Source organism: Ranitomeya variabilis, chromosome 6 (assembly GCF_051348905.1).
Source record: "Ranitomeya variabilis isolate aRanVar5 chromosome 6, aRanVar5.hap1, whole genome shotgun sequence".
In the NCBI taxonomy this organism is placed as follows: domain Eukaryota; kingdom Metazoa; phylum Chordata; class Amphibia; order Anura; family Dendrobatidae; genus Ranitomeya; species Ranitomeya variabilis.
The window spans coordinates 478179872-478207065 of record NC_135237.1 but is presented as its reverse complement, the minus strand read 5'-3'; the positions used below and the strand labels follow the sequence as shown (position 1 = coordinate 478207065).

Sequence of the window (27194 nt, the reverse complement as noted above, 5' to 3'; positions counted from 1 at the left end):
CCTTGTGCTTTTTGTTACTCCAGTAACGTTGCAGCTCTGAAATATGGCAAAACTGGTGGCAAATGGCATCTTGGCAGCTTCACGCTTGATTTCCCTCAATTCATGGACAGTTATTTTGCGTCTTTTTTACCCAACACGCTTCTTGCGACCCTGTTGACTATTTGCCATGAAACGCTTGATTGTTTGGAGATCACGCTTCAAAAGTTTTGCAATTTCAAGACTGCTGCATCCCTCTGCAAGACATCTCACAATTTTGGACTTTTCAGAGCCCGTCAAATCTGTCTTCTGACCCATTTTGCCAAAGGAAAGGAAGTTGCCTAATAATTAAGCACACCTTATATAGGGTGTTGATGTCATTAGACAACACCCCTCCTCATTACAGAGATGCACATCACCTGATTTACTTAATTGGTAGTTGGCTCTCAAGCCTGAACAGCTTGGAGTAGGACAACATGTATAAAAAGTATCATGTGATCAAAATACAACTTGCCAAATAATTCTGCACACAGTATAGACTCCACCTCCAGCTTCAAGCAACCGTTATATCATGGTACAGTGCTGGATTCACAGCCACATATCTCAGTACTGTTGTATAATGTCTTCCATGTTGCTGCATAATGTATTCCATTCTGTTGCTGCTTCTGATGATGTGCTACATAGCGAAATAAGAGGAAAAATCCTTTGTGTCTGCATAGACTATGTAGGGGAGAGATCATAGCAACTAGTCTCCACCCACTAGATCAGAAAGGACTGACAATTCAAGATAGCCCCTCTAGAAGGGGAAAACTGATTAAAAGCTTATTTTTAAAATCTATCTCAACTGAAGTGACATATATGCTTTAAAGAAGTTGTCCACTACTTCGACACCCCCTTCTCATTCCTCATGTTTGGCCACATTAAAATAAAATAGCTTATACTCACCTCGTTCCGGCAGTGTCAGCACTTGTGTTCCCAACACTCATGTAAGGTTGTTATGACACGTGATCCATGCGCCCAATTAGTGCTGGCGTCACTGTTCTTCACCTTCTGAAGTAGAAGAAATGAGGGGCCAGGTGCAGCTCTCACACCCTCTTGATTACTTATATGTCAGAAGGAGGGGATAGTGATGGCAGCGCTGATTGGGTGCAGGGCTCATGTGTCATAACCTCACATGAGCCCCAGGAACGTGAGTGCTGACACTGCTGGAATGGCGCCGGCATGGGAGGGGAGTATAGGTGTTCTTATTTTAATGGGCCCAAACATGGGTGGTCCAAGTAGTGGCGGAGAGCCGGCTTTTAATTAGCATAACATCAGCAGTTATTTCCCATCAATAGGCAGAGAGGAAGAGAAGCCGCTGCTGTGTTGACATGATGTAGCTGCAGAATCGCCAACAGGAGCGGTCAGTGACTACTCTGTGCCGGCAGAGATCTGCGCTGGGCAGAGAATACAGGTAGTTAGTAAGTACCTGCCTGTTAGTTCTTAGGCCCACAGTAAAAAATTATTATAGTCCTAGATAACCCCTTTAATTGCATTGCAACTCTTACTGTATATAGAAGGCTGTGTTGGGGCTCATACTGTATATAGGGGTCTGTGTGCGCTCTCATATGGTATATAAGGGGATGTCAGCATACTTAATTCTGCTCAATATTAACTGATGCAATTAACATTAATATAAATAATAATTAATGTTAATATTGAGCAGACATAATTTCAGCCTATTGGTTTGGCCCTCCACAACAGTCACGGTCTCTCATGTGGAAAAAGGTACCACCCACCCCTGCTTTGTCGCCAATTCTCAGGAACCATCTATTTATAGACTATACTGGGAGCACCCCTGGAAATTCTTGGACAACGCTTTAGAAAAGCTCTAGGCATCCGATGCTTCTCTGTCCGGCACTAATCTCGGCCTCCGATGCGCTGTATGGTAGAATAGTTTAACAGCAGTCACCTGTTTAACATAGTTGTCAAGAGCCCAGAGCTCTCTCCATAGGCTATTTTAATATCTGTTAAGGGTAACTAATGAAATTGTGATCATACCGTTAAGTAATGCACAGACATGCAAGTATGTATAATGTCATGTGCCTGCTTTCCCTTCATAACACCACACTCTGTTTTTCAGAATTGTTTTGTTTTGTTTTTTTATGGCTAGAAAAGAACTATTAAATATTAGATTGCATGTAATAGCTTGCATTTATATTTCTTTATATTTTATTTTCTGTATATTTTTTCAAAAAATGTACAGTATACCTTCCCATGGAAAATATAATTTAAACATGGATCTCTGTAACTGGCAAATTTGTATTTTGTTGTTCTTATTTTATTTTAAAGAACCCATTCATTTGACATGCCTGCTTGTGCAGCCGCTAGTTCAGAGCTCAGTTGGTATTACCTATGTAGCATGTTTACACCTTTCCCTACTAATTCTATGAGTATTGTGTACCTGATCCTCCCCTTTCTCTCACACTAACATGTGAAACTCGCTGTGAACACTTTGATGCTTGCGAGAGAACACACTCAGGATGGTGTCTGGATATTAGTGGTTCAGCAGCAGGTTAGCACCAAGTATACAGAGTATACACAATTTGTTTGTAATCTGTAACACCAACATACCCTTCTAAATGTAAATGCACAAAAGAGCTGTATAGCCAAAAAGCGTGACATTTTCATTAACACAAATCGAATACGTTGCAGAATCTCCTGAAAAAGTAGATTTAGTGTTTTGCACAAGTTCAGCAATTCAAACATCTGATTTGCGCATGAAAACTAGTTACATCCGAGGATCTGTTTATAGCAAGGAAGGTGACGGTCACAAGGGGGCATTGTCTGTGTCTGGAGGAGAGAAGGTTTTTCCACCAACATAGAAGAGGATTCTTTACTGTTAGGGCAGTGAGAATCTGGAGTTCCTTGCCTGAGGAGGTGGTTATGGCGAACACAGTCATGGGGTTCATGAAACACCTGGATGTCTTCCTGGAGCCTAACAATATTGTATCTTATAGTTATTAGGTTCTTTAGAAAGACGTAGATCTAGATATTCTGATAAAATATTGGCTGAACTGGACGGACAGATGTCTTTTTTCGGCCTTGCTAACTGTTACTATATTACTATGTTACAAACATCGGATGTTCCAAAAAAAAGAACAAATACTCACCTTGCTGCTTGCTGACCTCTCCAACTTCTGCCCGGTCCTCTTCTTTCCATCGTTGCCTTCTACATCTCACTTCCTGTCATAAGGTTGTATCGTCATCGCAACGTTATGACGCACAGTAGGTTCCAACCTGAATGTGGCCAAAAGTCCTGGCCTATAGAGAAGAGGCCTGAGATATGGCATATCTGATGACAGAAAGGAGAGGAATGGATGGCGAGCATCAGGGTGGCATCCTGGTCCCAGAGATCTCTGTACGTCATAAAGTCATGACGTTGACGTTAAGGCTATGTGCACACGTTTGCCGAGGATTTACTGCTGTTTTTTGCGGTTTTTGTGCGGATTCCACCTGCGGTTTTACACCTGCGGATTCCTATTATGGAGCAGGTGTAAACCGCTGTGGGATCCGCACAAAGAATTGACATGCTGCGGAAAAAACAACGCTGCGTTTCCGCGCGTTTTTTTCTGCAGCATGTGCACTGCGGATTTGGTTTTCCATACGTTAACATGGTGCTGTACAACGCATGGAAAACTGCTGCAGATCCGCATAGCCTAAAGTCTTCCTCTGCTGCAGCGTCTCAGCCCTTAACGTGGGTCTTTGGTTATTTATGCAATGCTGTCCACTTGATGACCAAAAGGGTTAGGCTATGTGCACACGTTGCGGATTTTGCTGCGGATCTGCAGCAGTTTTCCATGCGTTGTACAGTACCATGTTAACGTATGGAAAACAAAATCCGCAGTGCACATGCTGCAGAAAAAAAACGTGCGGAAACGCAGCGTTGTTTTTTCCACAGCATGTCAATTCTTTGTGCAGATTCCGCAGTGGTTTACACCTGCTCCTCAATAGGAATCCGCAGGTGTAAAAACTGCAAAATAAACGCGGTAAATCCGCGGGTAATCCTCAGTGTGGTTTACCTGCGGATTTTGCAAAAATGGTGCGGAAAAATCCACACACCATTCCGCAACGTGTGCACATAAGTTTAAGCACATTGAAGTCAGTGCCTAGGAGACATGCCTATAATTTGTCTTCTTATTTTGAAAGCTCCATTTTTAATGCTTTGGTGTCTGGAGATAGCTCATTCATTGAATAGTGAACCACAATTGGGTGCTTTCAATTTAGACCAATTTTATTCAGACTGAATTTGACCGAACCTGATTTAAGCGAACCTGCCCAAAACAAATTTCAGGGGTTCGCACATTTCTAGTTCCAAGCTCTCATTTAGAACATTATGTGAGAACCAGACCGCACACCGTTAGGCCGGTTTCACACGTCAGTGGCTCCGGTACGTGAGGTGACAGTTTCCTCACGTACCGGAGACACTGACACACGTAGACCCATAAAAATCAATGCATCTGTTCAGATGTCATTGATTTTTTGCGGACCGTGTCTCCGTGTGCCAAACACGGAGACATGTCAGTGTTCGTGGGAGCGCACGGATTACACGGACCCAATAGAGTCAATGGGTCCGTGTAAAGCACGGACCTCACATGGACATTCTCCGTCTGGGGTCCGTGTGCGTGCAGGAGACAGCGCTACAGTAAGCGCTGTCCCCCCCACATGGTGCTGAAGCCGCGATTCATATGTTCCCTGTAGCAGCGTTTGCTGCAGAGAAAATATGAATAATAGTGTTTAAAATAAAGATCTATGTGTCCGCCGCCCCCCCACCCCCTGTGCGCCCCCCCCCGCTGTTCAGAAAATACTCACCCGCTCCCTCGTTGGCTGTCGCTCCTTCCTCTCTGCCCCGCGCCTTCTACTGTATGCGGTCACGTGGGGCCGATCATTTACAATCATGAATAGTCGGCTCCGCCCTTATGGGAGGTGGAGCCACCTATTCATGACTGTAAATGATCGGCCCCACGTGACCACATACACTAGAAGCCGCGGCCAGACCAGGAAGACGTGACAGCCAACGAGGGACCGGGTGAGTATTTTCTGAACAGCGGGGGGGGGGGGGGCACAGGGGGTGGGGGGGCGGCGGACACATAGATCTTTATTTTAAACACTATTATTCATATTTTCTCTGCAGCAAACGCTGCTGCAGGGAACATATGAATCGCGGCTTCAGCGATGCAGGGTACCACACGCGTGGGTACCACACGCTCCGTGTGGTACCCACTCGCCATACGGGCGGCACACGTGTGCCGCACGTATGGCCTACGTGAGTTCCCAGGCACACGGACACGGATAACTCCGGTACCGATTTATTCCGGTACCGGAATTATCTGGACGTGTGGGACAGCCCTTATAGAACATAATGAATTTGCCAATGACTTGAATACTTTTCTCAAGAAATAAACTTCCCTAAAATCTGTAATGTGTGACTGACTATTAAATCTCCACGGCTCCATGCATGGTATAATATACAGTACATGCATGCAATGGTATAATATACAAGTAGTTTATTCTATGGTTCATCATGGTGGACCATTGCTTTAGGATAAATCCTAGCATTTCAGAACATCTGAGATACTTCACAATGCATGATTTCATGCTAAAAAAGGAAACAAACTAGACAACAAGGAAGCGGAGATAAGCAGAGATGTGTTTCATTTATATGTGGCCAGCAATTGTGCATCATGATACGCGGCAGCTAAAAATAGGCAGCATGACATTTCCAAATGCCTTCCTTTCTAGGGTGAATTGTGCTGAATGTCACACAATGTAACCCACAAAATGAAAATGGACTATTGAAGCAGGCAGCACAATTGATGGGGGTTAGAGAAAAGAACAAAGCAAATGCCATGACAACCTGTCGTAATGAATGGTGTAAGTGTAACACGGAAGCTTTTCTTTTGTGAAGCTGCACACAAAATGGCACATTACATCTGCAATGCCAGGAGAGGTGTCGAATGAGACTTTACATATGGGTCACTTTGCTGGAGGACCTCCTGGCACTGACATTTTTCATTTACTTTTAAAAATAAAATAAAATCATAAAAAGTAAAAAAAATCATAGTTTCTTGGTGGCAGCTGAAGTGGCTAAAAATTAGATGTAATTGCTGCGTGAGGCTCTTTGGGACTTTTTTTCTCACGGGGTTAAGAAGTGATAGGCAGGAAGTTGGTAACTACCTGCCTGTTCTGCCCAGCTCTGGCTCAGACTGGTCACAGACCACTCCTTTCGGCGATTCTGCTGTGCATGTCAGCAGAGCAGCTCTTCTTCTTCCGTGCTGCTTTTTGGATGGGGCGTGACTGCTGACGTAATTCTGATTGGCAGCCGGCTCAACGCAGTTATGCAGCAAAGAACCAGCTGTCAATCAGCATGACATCAGCAGTGACTCCCCGTCAACAGAGCAAAGCAGAAGAGAAGCAGCTGCTCTGTTGACATCAGTGGAAGCTGCACAATCACCAGCAAGAGAGGTCTGTGACCAATGTGTGCTGGCAGAGATGTGCACTGGGCACATTAGCTAGGTAGTTAGTAAATACCTGCCTGTAAGTTCTTAGGTTCATTAGAAAAAAAATAACATAGTCCCAGATTACCCCTTTAAAGGTGTTGTCCTGCTTTTCTGAAAAAAAAAAAATCTTCGTTCACCATAGAGTAAAAATAAAAAGGGAATACGTGTACCCATCTGATCCCCAGCGCTCCTTACAGTAGCAGCAGGGCTGTAGAGCTGTAATCATGGAGCCAGAGCTCCTTTTGGGTAGAATTGGAGTTTTCTTAGGAATTTAACAACTACAACGGGTCCCTCTGTCAGTAGCTGAGTGTGCTGTACACCCCACTGTTGTTTAACTATTTAAATGCTGCGGTCAATCAATGACAGGAGCATTTAAGTGCTGGTACGCTCATCCAACTGCTCCCATCGACCCTGCATGATATGACCGATGGCTTGTCATGTTGCCAGATCATTTTTACAGCACATTAAACACTGTAAAAAAATTAATGACTTTTTTTTCATCGCAATTGGAAGATTTTCCTTCTAAATAACAGATTTCTAGAAGTTTTTAATACAGTGATATAGAAAATAACAATGTAATAAAAAAATTAACTTAAAAAAACTTGATATAAATAGTGATGAGTGAATATACTCGTTACTCGAGATTTCTTGAGCATGCTCGGGTGTCCTCCGAGTATTTTTTTTAGTGCTTGGAGATTTCGTTTTTCTTGCCGCAGCTGAATGATTTACATATGTTAGCCATCATAAGTACATGTGGGGAATCCCTAGCAACCAGGCAACCCCCACATGTACTTATGCTGGCTAACAGATGTAAATAATTCAGCTGCGGCAATAAAAACTAAATCTCCGAGCACTAAAAAATACTAGGAGGATTCCCGATCGTGCTCAAGAAATCTCGAGTAACGAGTATATTCGCTCATCACTAGATATAAACAATAGGTCATCTTCTCGTAATACATTACATTTAATAGAGTGCTTTTCTAACTATTTAGGCTTAGGTCAGGGTGTCCCCTAACAATCAGACCAAGCTGAGCAAATGGGAGCAGTAAGAGAAGAACCTGTAGTTGGGAAGGGTAGTCTGTAAAAGGGAATCTGCCAGCTGGGTTTGCTTCCTCATATGAGAGTCTATTGTAGACAAAGAGAAGCTGAATCCAACAATGTATCACTTAGGTTACAGGGTGCAGCCGTTCTCACACATAGCTTTTAGATTTAGAATGAAGCAGAGCTGAAGAAGCTAACCCCGCCCACACCAGATTCTGTATGCACAAAGTCCATAGACAGTGAGGTGCTCATCACAGGAGGGGGTGTGTCAGACCAGGAGCTTCATAAGAGAGACATCACTCAAATCTGCTGTCATCAGATTACATAGCAAAAACCTGCTGACAGATTCCCTTTAAACATGTAAAATTTATTCTTGAACATTTTGACTGAGAAAACCCTTGCAGACCGCAGTCAGGAATGCATACAGGCAGCAATCAGCACTCTCAATCCACTTTACAGTATACCAATGTGTTTGGAACTAGATACAGAGATCCCTCGCTGGTAATTTTTAACACCATTCTTGAATTAAAAACACTAATAAACTCTGTGCCAGAACATCGGATTTAGTGGTATTGTGCCCACTACCCAAACAGGTTACATCAAATTGCCCCCAAACGCTCTGAGCATACACTGCTGCACAGTATAAGGACATTGTGAGAGACTGGCATGTAGTCCTCTGTTATGATTCTAGTGGTAGAGAATCTCTGGTATTCAGACTAAGTCCGCAAAAACATAGAACTGCTCTAGGGAGGTGGAAACTAGGCTAACCGCATACCTGATCCTAACAACAACTAGAAGTAGCCGGTGAACGTGCCTACGTTGATTCTAGACGTCTCGAGCCAGCCGGAGAACTGACTACCCCTAGAGGGAAAATAAGACCTCACTTGCCTCCAGAGAAATTAACCCCAAAGATATAGAAAGCCCCCAACAAATAATAACGGTGAGGCAAGAGGAAAACACAAACGTAGAGATGAACTAGATTTAGCAAAGTGAGGCCCACTAATCTAGATAGGCAGAAAATAGAAAGTGAACTATGCGGTCAGCAGAAAACCCTGCAAAAACATCCACGCTGAGTATTCAAGAACCCCCGCTCCGACTGACGGTGTGAGGGGAGAATATCAGCACCCTAGAGCTTCCAGCGAGCTAGAAAATCACATTTTGAGCAAGCTGGACAAAAAACACTGATAATGCAAATGATCCAAAGTATGCAAACTGGACTTAGCTTTTCTTGCATGAGACAGATGGCAAGGAATCAGGAGGAGACCAAATAGGACTGAATACATCGATACCAGGCAAGAGACTGAGTCCTAAGGAGGACTAAATAGGGAAAACCCACAGCTTAATGAAACAGCTGAAGCCCAGGCATGCAGAAAGACATGACTCATACAATACCATTAGTGACCACAAGAGGGAGCCCAGAAACACAGTTCACAACAGTCCTCCTCGCACAGGTTCACAACGCCACAAGGACTATTTAACAAGGACTATATAAAATTCTATGGATCTTCAGTAACTACAGCCACAATGATTTCTAAATTAAAGGACAATGTACATGGTGTCCAATGACCCAACTAACCCTAAATTTGATTTAGACAACAAATTATTAGTTGTGTTCCCCTTTTAGCAATTAACATATTAAAAACCAACTCACTAAAATACTGTATATAGTTATGGCTCCCAGTACTGGGCATTGCTTGTCTTCTATGAAGACTATACAAATCAGTGCTATAATTCTCTATATATTGTTGGTGGAACAGTAGCAGTGTTTGATAGATGATTTTATGAAAATAGAGAAGATAGTATACAGGAGAAGAAATATATGACCTGCTCTAATGAATATTATATGTTCCCTCAAACTATCAAATCTCAGCATCCAATTTACATATTATTTTTTTTTATAATTGATAATCTTTACTTATTCCAAAGTGGAGCTGTTAGTTTAATAATAATGTGGTATCCCCGAGTTCCAGAGTGACATCATATTTATGCGAGCTGCAGTATGACACATTGTTGAGACTACGGTCATGCTTCAATCAGCTGCAACCTCAAAGGATCCTCATAAAATAGTAACCAGCACAGGCTTACAAACTGTGAATTTACCTGGAATATATTATGCATGTGTATGAATATATATACAGTTGTGTGAAAAAGTGTTTGCCCTCTTCCTGATTCACTATTGTTTTGCATGTTTGTCACACTTAAATGTTTCAGATCACCAAATAAATTTAAATATTAGACAAAGATAACACAAGTAAACACAAAATGCAGTTTTTAAATCAAGGTCTTTATTACTAAGGTAAGAAGAAATCCAAACCTACAGGGCCCTGTGTAAAAACGTGATTGCCCTCTAAACTGAATAACTGTTTGGACCGCCCTTAGCAACAGCGACTGCAATCAAGCGTTTCGCGATAACTGGACCTGAATATTTTACAACGCTCTGGAGGAATTTTGGCCCACTCATCTTTGCAGAATTGTTGTAATTCAGTCACATAGGAGGGTTTCCGAGTATAAACCACCTTTTTAAAGGGGTTGTCCACTACTAGGGCAACCCCTTCTTAAACTAAATGTTCAGCCCTGATAAAGTAATAAAGCCTACACTCATCTCCCATGTCCACGCTGTTTTCGCGGTGTCAGCACTCGTGGTCTCGGGGCTGTGTTGCAGCGTTGTGACAATCAGCGCTGGTGTCGCTGCCTCCACCTTAGTATGAAGAGGAAGTCAGGGATCAGCTGTAACCTGGACTTCCTCTTCATGTTCAGTTTGTCCAAAGGCAGAGACAGTGACACCAGCGCTGATTGGGAGCAGGGCATCACGTGTCATTCCACCGCATCACAGCCCGGGGACCGCAAGTGCCGACACCGCAGGAACAGAGTCGGCACAGGACGTGAGTATAGGCTTTATTATTTTATCAGGGCATAACATTTAGTTTAAGAAGGGCTTGTCCTAGTAGTGGACATACCCTTTAAGGTTATAACACTGCATCTCAATTGGATTAATGTCAGAACTTTGACTAGGCCACTCCAAAGTCTTAATTTAACTCTTTTTTTGCAGTATTTTTTTTTTACCTAAACTACTCTTTTTTTAAAAAAAAATAATAATTTTTAATTTTTTTAACTTTTTAAAACACTTAAAACCAATTTTTATTACAATATTTGTTAGTTTCACGAGGGGACTGGAGTATGTAATCGCGTAGATAATACACTGCACAACTTACGTAGTGCACTGCATTATCCATCCTGCCAACAGGTCTAATAGATTGTGCTCTTAGAGCAATCTTTTAGACTTTGATCTGATCTGTGTCAGGCTTGGAGGGCTTGGAGGCCAGTGTTAGGCTCTCTATTGCCATAGCAAGCATCTGCTCTCTGTGATCACTTTGCGGGGAGCCGATGGTCATACTTCTTACAAGCTGCTAACTACAGCATGTAAAGATTTAATTGAGATGATGGATAGCACTGGCAACACTGCTGTGTCTGTGCTAGCAGCAGGGGGTGAGTGCTGTTAGAAAGGGAGAGCCTTTTTAGAGATTAACTGCCTTTACCTAATGGAAATTGGTATTTATTTATTTATTTTACTCATATAGCGGCATTAATTCCGCAGCGCTTTACAGACATTATCATCACTGTCCCCATTAAGGCTTACAATCTAGAATCCCTATCAGTATGTCTTTGGAATGTGGAGGAAACTGGAGAACCAGGAGGAAACCCACAGAAACATGGGAACATACAAACTCCTTGCAGATGTTGTCCTTTGAACCCAGGACCTCGGCGCTTCTAAACTGCAGTGCTAACCACTGAGCCACTCTATTAGGATGTGAGCAGCCATTACAGTGACAGGAGGCAGGTAAGGATCGTATATTATTAGGATGTGATTCCTGCATAATATACAACTATTTTTTTCTTTTATCATATACTGTAGCTATGACCTCTTAAACGTGCCCACCTTTCCCTCTTATGAAGGATTCATTATTGCCACTAGGGTTGAGCGACTTTCATTTTTTTAAGATCGAGTAGGGTTTTGGGAAACCCGATTTTGTCCAGAGTCGAGTCGAGTGCAGTCGGCCGATTATCGCTAAAAGTCGGGGATCGACCGAAACACGAAACCCAATGCAAGTCAATGGGGAAGCATAGTCGGCAGTGAGTGGAGGCCAGGAAAACACCTACAGTGCCCATTTTAATGCCAAAAACATCCATTCTTGTTTCTGAAGCTTGTCAATCTTAATTAACTTTATAATAATAGTTGGGCATAGGGAATTGGGGGTCATTTGGCAAAAGTTGTGGGGGGAGTAGGGCCGGCTCAAGTTTTTCGTGGGCCCAGGAAATGCGGACTACGTCACGGCGGTGTTGCAGGGAAAGGTAATTATTTAAAAGTTGCAAGTGCTGTGATCCTGAGCAAGCAGGGGGGGGGCCCACTCGTTCGCATTGCCACTGGCACAGGGCCCCTCAAAGTACGGCGGTGTGTTTGCATGGCGGGGGCGCCTCCCACCAGCAGCGACACTTTTGCGTACTCTGAGGGGCCCTGTGCCAGTGACGTCGCCAACGAGTATGCCCCCCCACCTGATGAAGGAACCTGCACTTTCATCTGCACCTTCCTCTTTGTCCCTGTGTAAGGTGGTATAACATGCGGGAAGGGGAACCTTACTTTCAGCAGGGACAGATTCTGGCTGTGTAGAGTACAAGGGGAATGTAGTGGTCTCGGTCAATGTACCAGCAGACTCATTTAGCAGTGGCTGGGCAATGGGCAGGATGAGGAGGAAACAGATATAGGGCCAAAGAATAAAGTAGGCTACATGCAGTTCAAAATTGGTAACAGGACTAAACAGGCGGCATTGCTTTGTTCAGTGGAGTAGCAAACCCAAGAGCAGCAGACACTGTTTCAAGGGCCTAACCACACTAGTAGGCCAAATGCAGTTTAATATCTGATAGTATAGGGCGAAAGCCAGAATGTGGAAGCTCAGCTTTGTTCAGTTGAGGACAACACCAGGGAGGGGCAGACACCTTTAGTAGGCCGGAAAAGCCTATTGCATTTTTTAAAATGGTAATTTGGAGCAGAAGGTTGAAGCTCAGCTTTATTTAGTTGAGGGCAACACCAGGGAGGGGCAGAAGCCGTTAGTAGGCCCTAACCACCATTTTTTTTTTAAAACCACTTAATGAGAGCCGGAAGGTTGAAGCTCAGCTTTATTTAGTTGAGGACAACACCAGGGAGGGGCAGAAGCCGTTAGTAGGCCCTAACCACCATTTTTTTTTTTTAAAACCACATAATGAGAGCCGGAAGGTTGAAGCTCAGCTTTATTTAGTTGAGGACAACACCAGGGAGGGGCAGAAGCCGTTAGTAGGCCCTAACCACCTTTTTTTTTTTAAAACCACATAATGAGAGCCGGAAGGTTGAAGCTCAGCTTTATTTAGTTGAGGACAACACCAGGGAGGGGCAGAAGCCGTTAGTAGGCCCTAACCACCTTTTTTTTTTTTAAAACCACATAATGAGAGCCGGAAGGTTGAAGCTCAGCTTTATTTAGTTGAGGACAACACCAGGGAGGGGCAGAAGCCGTTAGTAGGCCCTAACCACCTTTTTTTTTTTTAAAACCACATAATGAGAGCCGGAAGGTTGAAGCTCAGCTTTATTTAGTTGAGGACAACACCAGGGAGGGGCAGAAGCCGTTAGTAGGCCCTAACCACCTTTTTTTTTTTAAAACCACATAATGAGAGCCGGAAGGTTGAAGCTCAGCTTTATTTAGTTGAGGACAACACCAGGGAGGGGCAGAAGCCGTTAGTAGGCCCTAACCACCATTTTTTTTTTTAAAACCACATAATGAGAGCCGGAAGGTTGAAGCTCAGCTTTATTTAGTTGAGGACAACACCAGGGAGGGGCAGAAGCCGTTAGTAGGCCCTAACCACCTTTTTTTTTTTTAAAACCACATAATGAGAGCCGGAAGGTTGAAGCTCAGCTTTATTTAGTTGAGGACAACACCAGGGAGGGGCAGAAGCCGTTAGTAGGCCCTAACCACCTTTTTTTTTTTAAAACCACATAATGAGAGCCGGAAGGTTGAAGCTCAGCTTTATTTAGTTGAGGACAACACCAGGGAGGGGCAGAAGCCGTTAGTAGGCCCTAACCACCTTTTTTTTTTTTAAAACCACATAATGAGAGCCGGAAGGTTGAAGCTCAGCTTTATTTAGTTGAGGACAACACCAGGGAGGGGCAGAAGCCGTTAGTAGGCCCTAACCACCTTTTTTTTTTTAAAACCACATAATGAGAGCCGGAAGGTTGAAGCTCAGCTTTATTTAGTTGAGGACAACACCAGGGAGGGGCAGAAGCCGTTAGTAGGCCCTAACCACCTTTTTTTTTTTTAAAACCACATAATGAGAGCCGGAAGGTTGAAGCTCAGCTTTATTTAGTTGAGGACAACACCAGGGAGGGGCAGAAGCCGTTAGTAGGCCCTAACCACCTTTTTTTTTTTTAAAACCACATAATGAGAGCCGGAAGGTTGAAGCTCAGCTTTATTTAGTTGAGGACAACACCAGGGAGGGGCAGAAGCCGTTAGTAGGCCCTAACCACCTTTTTTTTTTTAAAACCACATAATGAGAGCCGGAAGGTTGAAGCTCAGCTTTATTTAGTTGAGGACAACACCAGGGAGGGGCAGAAGCCGTTAGTAGGCCCTAACCACCATTTTTTTTTTTAAAACCACATAATGAGAGCCGGAAGGTTGAAGCTCAGCTTTATTTAGTTGAGGACAACACCAGGGAGGGGCAGAAGCCGTTAGTAGGCCCTAACCACCTTTTTTTTTTTTAAAACCACATAATGAGAGCCGGAAGGTTGAAGCTCAGCTTTATTTAGTTGAGGACAACACCAGGGAGGGGCAGAAGCCGTTAGTAGGCCCTAACCACCTTTTTTTTTTTAAAACCACATAATGAGAGCCGGAAGGTTGAAGCTCAGCTTTATTTAGTTGAGGACAACACCAGGGAGGGGCAGAAGCCGTTAGTAGGCCCTAACCACCTTTTTTTTTTTTAAAACCACATAATGAGAGCCGGAAGGTTGAAGCTCAGCTTTATTTAGTTGAGGACAACACCAGGGAGGGGCACACAGACAGACTCCTTTAGTAGGCCTGAAAAGCCTATTGCATTTTTCAAAATGGTAATTTGGAGCAGAAGGTTGAAGCTCAGCTTTATTTAGTTGAGGGCAACACCAGGGAGGGGCAGAAGCCGTTAGTAGGCCCTAACCAAAGTTGAAGGCCAAATGCAGTTTAATTTCTGATACTATAGGCCGAAAGCCAGAAGGTGGAAGTTCCGATTTAGACAGTGGAGCACAATTTGAATTAGGGACTGCAGACAGACTTAGTAGGCTGTCCCCTGTGGACCATGCATCCACCACATTAACCCATTGCGCCGTAATGGACACGTAATCTTCCGTGGCCATGCCTACAGGTCCATGCGTCTGTTGTCAGGTGCACCTTTGTACTCACAGATTGCCAGAGTGCATGGACAATGCGGTCTTCTACATGCTGGTGGAGGGTTGGGATGGCTTTTCTCGCAAAAGAAGTGTCGACTGGTTAGCTTGTAGCGTGGTACAGCGTAGTCCATCATGGCCTTATTAATAGTAAATAAAATATATAACTAGGCTCTATGAACTTTTAAATAGGTTCCAGGGGTACACGGGCAGCATTGGTGTGGTCAGTGGAGGAGTATTGCAAGTAGGGGCTGCAGACAGGCTATCAAAGGCCTAAAATAACAAACAGTAGGCAGTCATGGCAGTTTTACATCGGTTACATGGATACACAGGCAGGCACTCCAGGCAGCATTGTGGTCAGTGGAGGAGTATTGCAAGTAGGGGCCGCAGACAGGCTATCAAAGGCCTAAAATAACAAACAATAGGCTCATTGCAGTTTTACAGCGGTTACATGGATAGACGGGCAGGCAGCTTGGTGGTGGTGAGTGGAGGAGTATTTAAAGTAGGGACCGCAGACAGGCTTCAAAGGCCTAACATAAGAAAATGGGCTGGCTGTAGGCACTTTATAATTGGTTCCAGGGGTACACGGGCAGCAGTGGTCTGGTCAGTGGAGGAGTATTTAAAGTAGGGACCGCAGACAGGCTTCAAAGGCCTAACATAAGAAAATGGGCTGGCTGTAGGCACTTTATAATTGGTTCCAGGGGTACACGGGCAGCAGTGGTCTGGTCAGTGGAGGAGTATTTAAAGTAGGGACCGCAGACAGGCTATCAAAGGCCTAACATAACAAACAATAGGCTCATGATGGCAGTTTCACAGCGGTTACATGGATACACGGGCAGGCAGCTTGGTGGTGAGTGGAGGAGTATTTAAAGTAGGGACCGCAGACAGGCTATCAAAGGCCTAAAATAACAAACAATAGGCTCATGGCAGTTTCACAGCGGTTACATGGATACACGGGCAGGCAGCTTGGTGGTGGTGAGTGGAGGAGTATTTAAAGTAGGGACCGCAGACAGGCTTCAAAGGCCTAACATAAGAAAATGGGCTGGCTGTAGGCACTTTATAATTGGTTCCAGGGGTACACGGGCAGCAGTGGTCTGGTCAGTGGAGGAGTATTTAAAGTAGGGACCGCAGACAGGCTTCAAAGGCCTAACATAAGAAAATGGGCTGGCTGTAGGCACTTTATAATTGGTTCCAGGGGTACACGGGCAGCAGTGGTCTGGTCAGTGGAGGAGTATTTAAAGTAGGGACCGCAGACAGGCTATCAAAGGCCTAACATAACAAACAATAGGCTCATGATGGCAGTTTCACAGCGGTTACATGGATACACGGGCAGGCAGCTTGGTGGTGAGTGGAGGAGTATTTAAAGTAGGGACCGCAGACAGGCTATCAAAGGCCTAACATAAGAAAATGGGCTGGCTGTAGGCACTTTATAATTGGTTCCAGGGGTACACGGGCAGCAGTGGTCTGGTCAGTGGAGGAGTATTTAAAGTAGGGACCGCAGACAGGCTATCAAAGGCCTAACATAACAAACAATAGGCTCATGATGGCAGTTTCACAGCGGTTACATGGATACACGGGCAGGCAGCTTGGTGGTGAGTGGAGGAGTATTTAAAGTAGGGACCGCAGACAGGCTATCAAAGGCCTAAAATAACAAACAATAGGCTCATGGCAGTTTCACAGCGGTTACATGGATACACGGGCAGGCAGCTTGGTGGTGGTGAGTGGAGGAGTATTTAAAGTAGGGACCGCAGACAGGCTTCAAAGGCCTAACATAAGAAAATGGGCTGGCTGTAGGCACTTTATAATTGGTTCCAGGGGTACACGGGCAGCAGTGGTCTGGTCAGTGGAGGAGTATTTAAAGTAGGGACCGCAGACAGGCTTCAAAGGCCTAACATAAGAAAATGGGCTGGCTGTAGGCACTTTATAATTGGTTCCAGGGGTACACGGGCAGCAGTGGTCTGGTCAGTGGAGGAGTATTTAAAGTAGGGACCGCAGACAGGCTATCAAAGGCCTAACATAACAAACAATAGGCTCATGGCAGTTTCACAGCGGTTACATGGATACACGGGCAGGCAGCTTGGTGGTCAGTGGAGGAGTATTTAAAGTAGGGACCGCAGACAGGCTATCAAAGGCCTAAAATAACAAACAATAGGCTCATGGCAGTTTTACAGCGGTTACATGGATACACAGGCAGCTTGGTGGTGAGTGGAGGAGTAGTGCAAGGAGTGTCTGTCCCAGTACTCCCAAAATATAAATAGATGTTAATGTCTCGCAAAACAACCAAAACAAAAAAAAAAGGTGGCATACTTAGGTACAGGGGTGGGCTCATCTACTGAGTTTCTGACATTGTAATTTGGCAGTAACTATTTAATGGTGCCAATATAGGACACAGACACAGACTACTTTAAGTTGCATCATAGATGTCTACAAATTTGTATTGTCAGTGCCAGACATTGAATGATGTCAGCGAATAGACTAAAGATTGGTGGAGCTGTGCGACATAATTTTGCACGTGGTAGAGCACATTTTGAGCTGGGGTAGGGGGGAACTCTCTTGAGGCCGGCGGGACCGCCCCAGGGCCCCTCATGTTACAACGGTGTGTCTGACGTTGGGTGCGCACCACCACCGCCAGAGACACTACATTGTACTATGAGGGACCCAGTAGCAATGCCGTCAACCAAAAGCGAGCACACCCACCTCTTCAGACAAACAGCAGTCTCACGGGTGCTTGCGCCAAGTCGCGATACCACGGCCCCGTGTGGGGAGTTTTGCCATTTAGGGAGGTGTAAACATGTCGTATGCTGTACAATCAGCTGCAGCAAATTAGACATTAGAAAAGTAATTCACAGGCAAGAGCTTTTCATAGGAAAGCTAGGTGTCGGCCGGGCAAGGTGGGGCAAAAGATTTCGAAATCCAGTTGTGGTTCATTTTAATGAATGTTAGATCGTCAACATTTTGGGTAGCCAGACGAGTCCTTTTTTCGGTTAATATTGAACCTGCAGCACTGAATACTCTTTCTGATAGGACACTTGCTGCCGGGCAAGCAAGCTCCTGCAATGCATATTCTGCCAATTCTGGCCAGGTGTCTAATTTGGAGGCCCAGTAATCAAATGGGAATGACGGTTGAGGGAGAACATCGATAAGGGATGAAAAATAGTTAGTAACCATACTGGACAAATGTTGTCTCCTGTCACTTTCAATTGATGCAGCAGTACCTGTCCTGTCTGCGGTCATAGCAAAATCACTCCACAACCTGGTCAGAAAACCCCTCTGTCCAACGCCACTTCTGATGTGTGCACCCCTAACACTCCTAGTCTGCTGCCCCCTGGAGCTTGTGTGAGAACGATCACGTGCGCTGTGTGCTGGGAATGCCTGAAGCAAACGGTCAACAAGAGTTGATTGTTTGGTTGCTAATATTAGTTCCAAGTTCTCATGTGGCATAATATTTTGCAATTTGCCTTTATAGCGTGGATCAAGGAGGCAGGCCAACCAGTAATCGTCATCGTTCATCATTTTCGTAATGCGTGTGTCCCTTTTTAGGATACGTAAGGCATAATCCGCCATGTGGGCCAAAGTTCCAGTTGTCAAATCTCCGGTTGTGATTGGTTGAGGGGCAGTTGCAGGCAAATCTACGTCACTTGTGTCCCTCAAAAAACCAGAACCCGGCCGTGACACGCAACCAATTTCCTGTGCCCCCGGGAAAGGTTCGGCATTAAAAATATACTCATCCCCATCATCCTCCTCGTCCTCCACCTCCTCTTCGCCCGCTACCTCGTCCTGTACACTGCCCTGACCAGACAATGGCTGACTGTCATCAAGGCTTCCCTCTTCCTCTGGTGCAGACGCCTGCTCCTTTATGTGCGTCAAACTTTGCATCAGCAGACGCATTAGGGGGATGCTCATGCTTATTACGGCGTTGTCTGCACTAACCAGCCGTGTGCATTCCTCAAAACACTGAAGGACTTGACACATGTCTTGTATCTTCGACCACTGCACACCTGACAACTCCATGTCTGCCATCCTACTGCCTGCCCGTGTATCCTCCCACAAATAAATAACAGCACGCCTCTGTTCGCACAGTCTCTGAAGCATGTGCAGTGTTGAGTTCCACCTTGTTGCAACGTCTATGATTAGGCGATGCTGGGGAAGGTTCAAAGACCGCTGATAGGTCTGCATACGGCTGGCGTGTACAGGCGAACGTCGGATATGTGAGCAAAGTGCACGCACTTTGAGGAGCAGGTCGGAGAACCCAGGATAAGTTTTCAATAAGCACTGCACCACCAGGTTTAAGGTGTGAGCCAGGCAAGGAATGTGTTTCAGTTGGGAAAGGGAGATGGCAGCCATGAAATTCCTTCCGTTATCACTCACTACCTTGCCTGCCTCAAGATCTACTGTGCCCAGCCACGACTGCGTTTCTTGTTGCAAGAACTCGGACAGAACTTCCGCGGTGTGTCTGTTGTCGCCCAAACACTTCATAGCCAATACAGCCTGCTGACGCTTGGCAGTAGCTGGCCCATAATGGGACAACTGGTGTGCAACAGTGTCATCTGCCGATGGAGTGGTTGGCCGACTGCGTTCTGTGGAAGAGCTGTAGCTTCTGCAGGAGGACGAGGAGGAGGAGGAGGGGGTGCGAACGCCTACAGCCAACTGTTTCCTAGACCGTGGGCTAGGCACAACTGTCCCTAAATTGATGTCGCCTGTGGACCCTGCATCCACCACATTCACCCAGTGTGCCGTGATGGACACATAACGTCCCTGGCCATGCCTACTGGTCCATGCATCTGTAGTCAGGTGCACCTTTGTACTCACAGATTGCCTAAGTGCATGGACGATGCGCTGTTTAACATGCTGGTGCAGGGCTGGGATGGCTTTTCTGGAAAAAAAGTGTCGACTAGGTAGCTCGTATCGTGGTTCAGCGTACTCCATCAGGGCTTTAAAAGCTTCGCTTTCAACTAAACGGTAGGGCATCATCTCTAACGAGATTAGTCTAGCTATGTGGGCGTTAAAACCCTGTGTACGCGGATGCGAGGATAAGTACTTCCTTTTTCTAACCAGAGTCTCATGTAGGGTGAGCTGGACTGGAGAGCAGGAGATCGTGGAACTTTCGGGTGTGCCGGTGTACATGGCAGACTGAGAGACGGTTGGAGACGGTATTGTTTCCGCCGGTGCCCTAGATGCAATATTTCCTCCTACTAAACTGGTGATTCCCTGACCCTGACTGCTTTTGGCTGGCAAAGAAACCTGCACAGATACTGCCGGTGGTGCGGAAAATGGTGGCCTTACAGTGACGGAAGGGATGTTGCGTTGCTGACTAGCTTCATTGGCCGAGGGTGCTACAACCTTAAGGGACGTTTGGTAGTTAGTCCAGGCTTGAAAATGCATGGTGGTTAAGTGTCTATGCATGCAACTAGTATTTAGACTTTTCAGATTCTGACCTCTGCTTAAGCTAGTTGAACATTTTTGACAGATGACTTTGCGCTGATCAGTTGGATGTTGTTTAAAAAAATGCCAGACTGCACTCTTCCTAGACTCGGATCCCTTTTCAGGGATTGCAGACTGAGCTTTAACCGGATGGCCACGCTGTCCTCCAACAGGTTTTGGCTTTGACACGCGTTTTGGGCCAGATACGGGCCCGGCAGATGGAACCTGTTGCGATGTTGATGCCTGCTGCGGCCCCTCCTCCACCTCCGCTTCTGAACTACTGCCGCCTGCACCCTGTTCCCCCAATGGCTGCCAATCGGGGTCAATAACTGGGTCATCTATTACCTCCTCTTCGAGCTCGTGTGCAACTTCGTCTGTGTCACTGTGTCGGTCGGTGGTATAGCGTTCGTGGCGGGGCAACATAGTCTCATCAGGGTCTGATTGTGGATCTGTACCCTGAGAGGGCAATGTGGTGGTCTGAGTCAAAGGAGCAGCATAGTACTCTGGCTGTGGCTGTGCATCAGTGCACTCCATGTCAGAATCTACTTGTAATGGGCATGGCCTGTTAAATGTTTCACTTTCTAAGCCAGGGACGGTATGTGTAAAGAGCTCCATGGAGTGACCCGTTGTGTCGCCTGCTGCATCCTTCTCTCTTGTTGTAGTTTTTGCTGAGGAGGACAAGGAAGCGACTTGTCCCTGACCGTGAACATCCACAAGCGACGCGCTGCTTTTACATTTACCAGTTTCGGAAGAGGAGGCAAAAGAGCTAGAGGCTGAGTCTGCAATGTAAGCCAAAACTTGCTGTTGCTGCTCAGCCTTTAAAAGCGGTTTTCCTACTCCCAGAAAAGAGAGCGTTCGAGGCCTTGTGTAGCCTGACGACGAAACTGGCTCCACAGCTCCAGACTTAGGTGGAATATTTTTATCCCCACGACCACCTGATGCTCCACTACCACTACCATCATTACCAGCTGACAATGAACGCCCACGACGACCTCTTGCACCAGACTTCCTCATTGTTTAAAAATCGTAACCAAACTAACTTTATTTGTTGCTGTCAAACAACTTACACGGTGAGCTATAACTTCAGTATGATTTCAATATCCCTTAACAGGTTGGTGAGACCACAAGGAAAATCAGGCACAATGTTACACACTCTGTTTTCTGTGACACCAAATCACAGAGATGACACACACGCAGGACTGTCACTCAAGCACTAATGTCAATATTAATCTCCCACCTAATTTATTTATTTTTTTTTCTCTGTGAGACTTTAGAAACCAAATAATATTTAAAAAAAAAACAAAAAAACAAGGCTTTCTATGGCCCACTGAATGAGAGATGGCACGCACAGGAGTGGCACACAAGCCCTGACTGAGGCCAATATTTTTCTCCCACTGATTGATGTAGTGTTTTTGTGTTGAGGTTGATTTTAAAACACAAATGAAGGAAAAAAATAAAAAGGCTTTCTATGGCCCACAATTAGAGAGAGAGGTGGCACACCCAGGAGTCAAGACTGGCACACAAGCTGAAATGGCAATATTACTCTCCCACTGTTTTTTTATGTATTTTTTTTTTATTTTCAGGGAGACTTTAGAAACCAAATAATATTTAAAAAAAAAAAAAAAAACAAGGCTTTCTATGGCCCACTGAATGAGAGGGACAGAGGTGGCACACCCAGGAGTCAAGACTGGCACACAAGCTGAAATGGCAATATTACTCTCCCACTGTTTTTTTATGTATTTTTTTTTTTTATTTTCAGGGAGACTTTAGAAACCAAATAATATTAAAAAAACCAAAAAATAAATAGGCTTTCTATGGCCCACAATTAGAGAGAGAGGTGGCAAACCCAGGAGTCAAGACTGGCACACAAGCTGAAATGGCAATATTACTCTCCCACTGTTTTTTTATGTATTTTTTTTTTTTATTTTCAGGGAGACTTTAGAAACCAAATAATATTAAAAAAACCAAAAAATAAATAGGCTTTCTATGGCCCACAATTAGAGAGAGAGGTGGCAAACCCAGGAGTCAAGACTGGCACACAAGCTGAAATGGCAATATTACTCTCCCACTGTTTTTTTATGTATTTTTTTTTTTTATTTTCAGGGAGACTTTAGAAACCAAATAATATTAAAAAAACCAAAAAATAAATAGGCTTTCTATGGCCCACTGAATGAAAGGGAGAGAGGTGGCACACCCAGGAGTCAAGACTGGCACACAAGCTGAAAGGGCAATATTACTCTCCCACTGTTTTTTTATGTATTTTTTTTTTTTATTTTCAGGGAGACTTTAGAAACCAAATAATATTAAAAAAACCAAAAAATAAATAGGCTTTCTATGGCCCACTGAATGAAAGGGAGAGAGGTGGCACACCCAGGAGTCAAGACTGGCACACAAGCTGAAATGGCAATATTACTCTCCCACTGTTTTTTTATGTTTTTTTTTTTTATTTTCAGGGAGACTTTAGAAACCAAATAATATTAAAAAAAAAACAAAAAAACAAGGCTTTCTATGGCCCACTGAATGAGAGGGAGAGAGGTGGCACACCCAGGAGTCAAGACTGGCACACAAGCTGAAATGGCAATATTACTCTCCCACTGTTTTTTTATGTTTTTTTTTTTTATTTTCAGGGAGACTTTAGAAACCAAATAATATTAAAAAAAAAACAAAAAAACAAGGCTTTCTATGGCCCACTGAATGAGAGGGAGAGAGGTGGCACACCCAGGAGTCAAGACTGGCACACAAGCTGAAATGGCAATATTACTCTCCCACTGTTTTTTTATGTATTTTTTTTTTTTATTTTCAGGGAGACTTTAGAAACCAAATAATATTAAAAAAACCAAAAAATAAATAGGCTTTCTATGGCCCACTGAATGAAAGGGAGAGAGGTGGCACACCCAGGAGTCAAGACTGGCACACAAGCTGAAAGGGCAATATTACTCTCCCACTGTTTTTTTATGTATTTTTTTTTTTTATTTTCAGGGAGACTTTAGAAACCAAATAATATTAAAAAAACCAAAAAATAAATAGGCTTTCTATGGCCCACAATTAGAGAGAGAGGTGGCACACCCAGGAGTCAAGACTGGCACACAAGCTGAAATGGCAATATTACTCTCCCACTGTTTTTTTATGTTTTTTTTTTTTATTTTCAGGGAGACTTTAGAAACCAAATAATATTAAAAAAAAAACAAAAAAACAAGGCTTTCTATGGCCCACTGAATGAGAGGGAGAGAGGTGGCACACCCAGGAGTCAAGACTGGCACACAAGCTGAAATGGCAATATTACTCTCCCACTGTTTTTTTATGTATTTTTTTTTTTTATTTTCAGGGAGACTTTAGAAACCAAATAATATTAAAAAAACCAAAAAATAAATAGGCTTTCTATGGCCCACTGAATGAAAGGGAGAGAGGTGGCACACCCAGGAGTCAAGACTGGCACACAAGCTGAAAGGGCAATATTACTCTCCCACTGTTTTTTTATGTATTTTTTTTTTTTATTTTCAGGGAGACTTTAGAAACCAAATAATATTAAAAAAACCAAAAAATAAATAGGCTTTCTATGGCCCACAATTAGAGAGAGAGGTGGCACACCCAGGAGTCAAGACTGGCACACAAGCTGAAATGGCAATATTACTCTCCCACTGTTTTTTTATGTTTTTTTTTTTTATTTTCAGGGAGACTTTAGAAACCAAATAATATTAAAAAAAAAACAAAAAAACAAGGCTTTCTATGGCCCACTGAATGAGAGGGAGAGAGGTGGCACACCCAGGAGTCAAGACTGGCACACAAGCTGAAATGGCAATATTACTCTCCCACTGTTTTTTTATGTATTTTTTTTTTTTATTTTCAGGGAGACTTTAGAAACCAAATAATATTAAAAAAACCAAAAAATAAATAGGCTTTCTATGGCCCACTGAATGAAAGGGAGAGAGGTGGCACACCCAGGAGTCAAGACTGGCACACAAGCTGAAAGGGCAATATTACTCTCCCACTGTTTTTTTATGTTTTTTTTTTTTTTTCAGGGAGACTTTAGAAACCAAATAATATTAAAAAAAAAAAAAAAAAAAAAAATAGGCTTGCTATAGCCCACTGAATGAGAGATAGCACACACAGCAGTGGCACACAAGCCCTGACTGAGGCCAATATTTTTCTCCCACTGATTGATGTAGTGTTTTTGTGTTGAGGTAGATTTTAGAACACAAATCACGGAAAAAATAAATAGGCTTTCTATGGCCCACTGAATGAAAGGGAGAGAGGTGGCACACCCAGGAGTCAAGACTGGCACACAAGCTGAAAGGGCAATATTACTCTCCCACTGTTTTTTTATGTATTTTTTGTTTTTTCAGGGAGACTTTAGAAACCCAATAATATTTAAAAAAAAAAATAAATAGGCTTTCTATGGCCCACTGAATGAGAGGGAGAGAGGTGGCACACCCAGGAGTCAAGACTGGCACACAAGCTGAAAGGGCAATATTATTCTCCCACTGTTTTTTTAGGTTTTTTTTTTTTTTTTCAGGGAGAATTAGAAACCAAATAATATTAAAAAAAAAAAAAAAAAATAGGCTTGCTATAGCCCACTGAATGAGAGATAGCACACACAGCAGTGGCACACAAGCCCTGACTGAGGCCAATATTTTTCTCCCACTGATTGATGTACTGTTTTTGTGTTGAGGTAGATTTTAGAACACAAATCACGGAAAAAATAAATAGGCTTTCTATGGCCCACTCAGTGAGAGATGGCACACACAGGGATGGCACTGTAGCAGAAATGCCAATCTTAATCTCCCACAAAAAAAAAAAACAAAAAAAAAAAAAAAACTGTCCTACAATTACTATCTCCCTGCAGTAATGTAAGCCAGGTATGGCAGGCAGCAATAGGAGTGGACTGATGCACAAATTAAATAAAAAGTGTGGAAAAACAGAAAAGATAGCTGTGCAGAAAGGAAGGAACAAGAGGATATGTGCTTTGAAAAAAGCAGTTGGTTTCCACAGTGGCGTACACACAGCAATACAGCTATCACGGAGCCTTCTAGGGCAGCCCAATGAGCTACAGCGCTGAGGGGAAAAAAAAAAAAAAATAGCTTCCACAGTCCCTGCACACCGAAGGTGGTGTTGGACAGTGGAAATCGCTGCAGCACAAGCGGTTTGGTGGTTAGTGGACCCTGCCTAACGCTCTCCCTGCTTCTGATGAAGCGGCAGCAACCTGTCCCTAAGCTCAGATCAGCAGCAGTAAGATGGCGGTCGGCGGGAACGCCCCTTTATAGCCCCTGTGACGCCGCAGACAGCAAGCCAATCACTGCAATGCCCTTCTCTAAGATGGTGGGGACCAGGATCTATGTCATCACGCTGCCCACACTCTGCGTTCACCTTCATTGGCTGAGAAATGGCGCTTTTCGCGTCATTGAAACGCGACTTTGGCGCGAAAGTCGCGTACCGCATGGCCGACAAGCACAGGGGTCGGATCGGGTTTCATGAGACGCCGACTTAGCCAAAAGTCGGCGACTTTTGAAAATGATCGACCCGTTTCGCTCAACCCTAATTGCCACGTCTTGCTCCTAACGCAAAAAACAAGGGTCAATTTAAAAGGATTCTTTACCTGTGTATTCTCAAAAATCTGATTAATAAGGCTATGAAAAGTAGAAAAATGTCACCCTGATCATGTTCACCAAGAAGTCAAATGACATGATACAGACACCAAATTTACTCCTAAATTTTCCACTCCATAATGGAGCTAAAACAAAATGGGCCTTATGTATATGAACTATCGAAACGGACAGCAGCCTTATTGCCCAGACCAAAGGTAGCGTCTTGTGAAAATGAAGGTGAATTCTGATTGACTTTCATGGGTAAAGTGGAGATTTTGCTCTAGATACCTGGTGGAGCCAAATATCACTGCCTTATACTACTATAAATCTGCGCTCAAGAGCATGGTAACGCCATAAGTACGAGCCTCTCGGTAATTCATAATCATGCAGAGTATACTGCAGGGTAGTAGTTACTCACAGTTCCTCAACTCCTGAAAGGAAAATATCACACATCTTAAAAAGAGAAGAGGAAAGATTTCCCTTTGGTGTGTCATCCTTTTTAACTTTGTTTAGAAAATTCACTCTGATGTTAAGTTCATTTTTGCTGATATTTCCACCTTGAAAACTGCCAGGGCTCCACATCTTGACCTGCAATTCATTCTTCCGTAACATCAAACACATTGACAGATCTATATTTTATAATCCTTCCTACTGCTGTAAGCATGAATATACTGAACACTACATAAAATATCCACATGTATACTGGAAGAAAAGTGGCATCAGTCGGCTTAATGCCTAATAGGACAACAACCCCTTCTTAAACTAAATGTTTGGCCCCGATAAAATAATAAAGCCTATACTCGGAGAAGCACGAAAAGAAAATTTGGGAAGAGCCTCACCGTGTGGTAAATGTTTGCTAAACAGCATGGATCCAATACCGTTGAACACCGGAGAAAATTGACAAAAAAAATTTCTATGACTAAGGGCTTCGGCCAGAAACGCAGGTCAGAATGGGCAATGGTTTTTATGTGTCTAGACAACTTTTTTTTTAACCATGTGAAATAAAGTTACATATTTTTTATCTATACGGCCATGTGAATCCTTTACTTCCTTTTTTTGTCTAAAGCCTATACTCACCTCCTGTGCTGGAGCCGTTCCCGGCGTGTCGTCACTTGCCCTCCGCGGGGCTGTGATGCGGTGTTCTGACACATGACGCCAGGGCCCGAACATTATGAGGAAGCCAGGGATCAGCTGCAACCC

The 27194-nt window shown here is 44.0% G+C and overlaps 1 protein-coding gene across 1 annotated transcript in view; it reads right to left on the bottom strand.

Moving 5' to 3' along the window:
- KCNB2 (potassium voltage-gated channel subfamily B member 2) overlaps positions 1-27194 on the bottom strand; it is a 372379-nt gene that overhangs the window by 192105 nt on the left and 153080 nt on the right. The gene's annotated exons all lie outside the window — the stretch shown is intronic.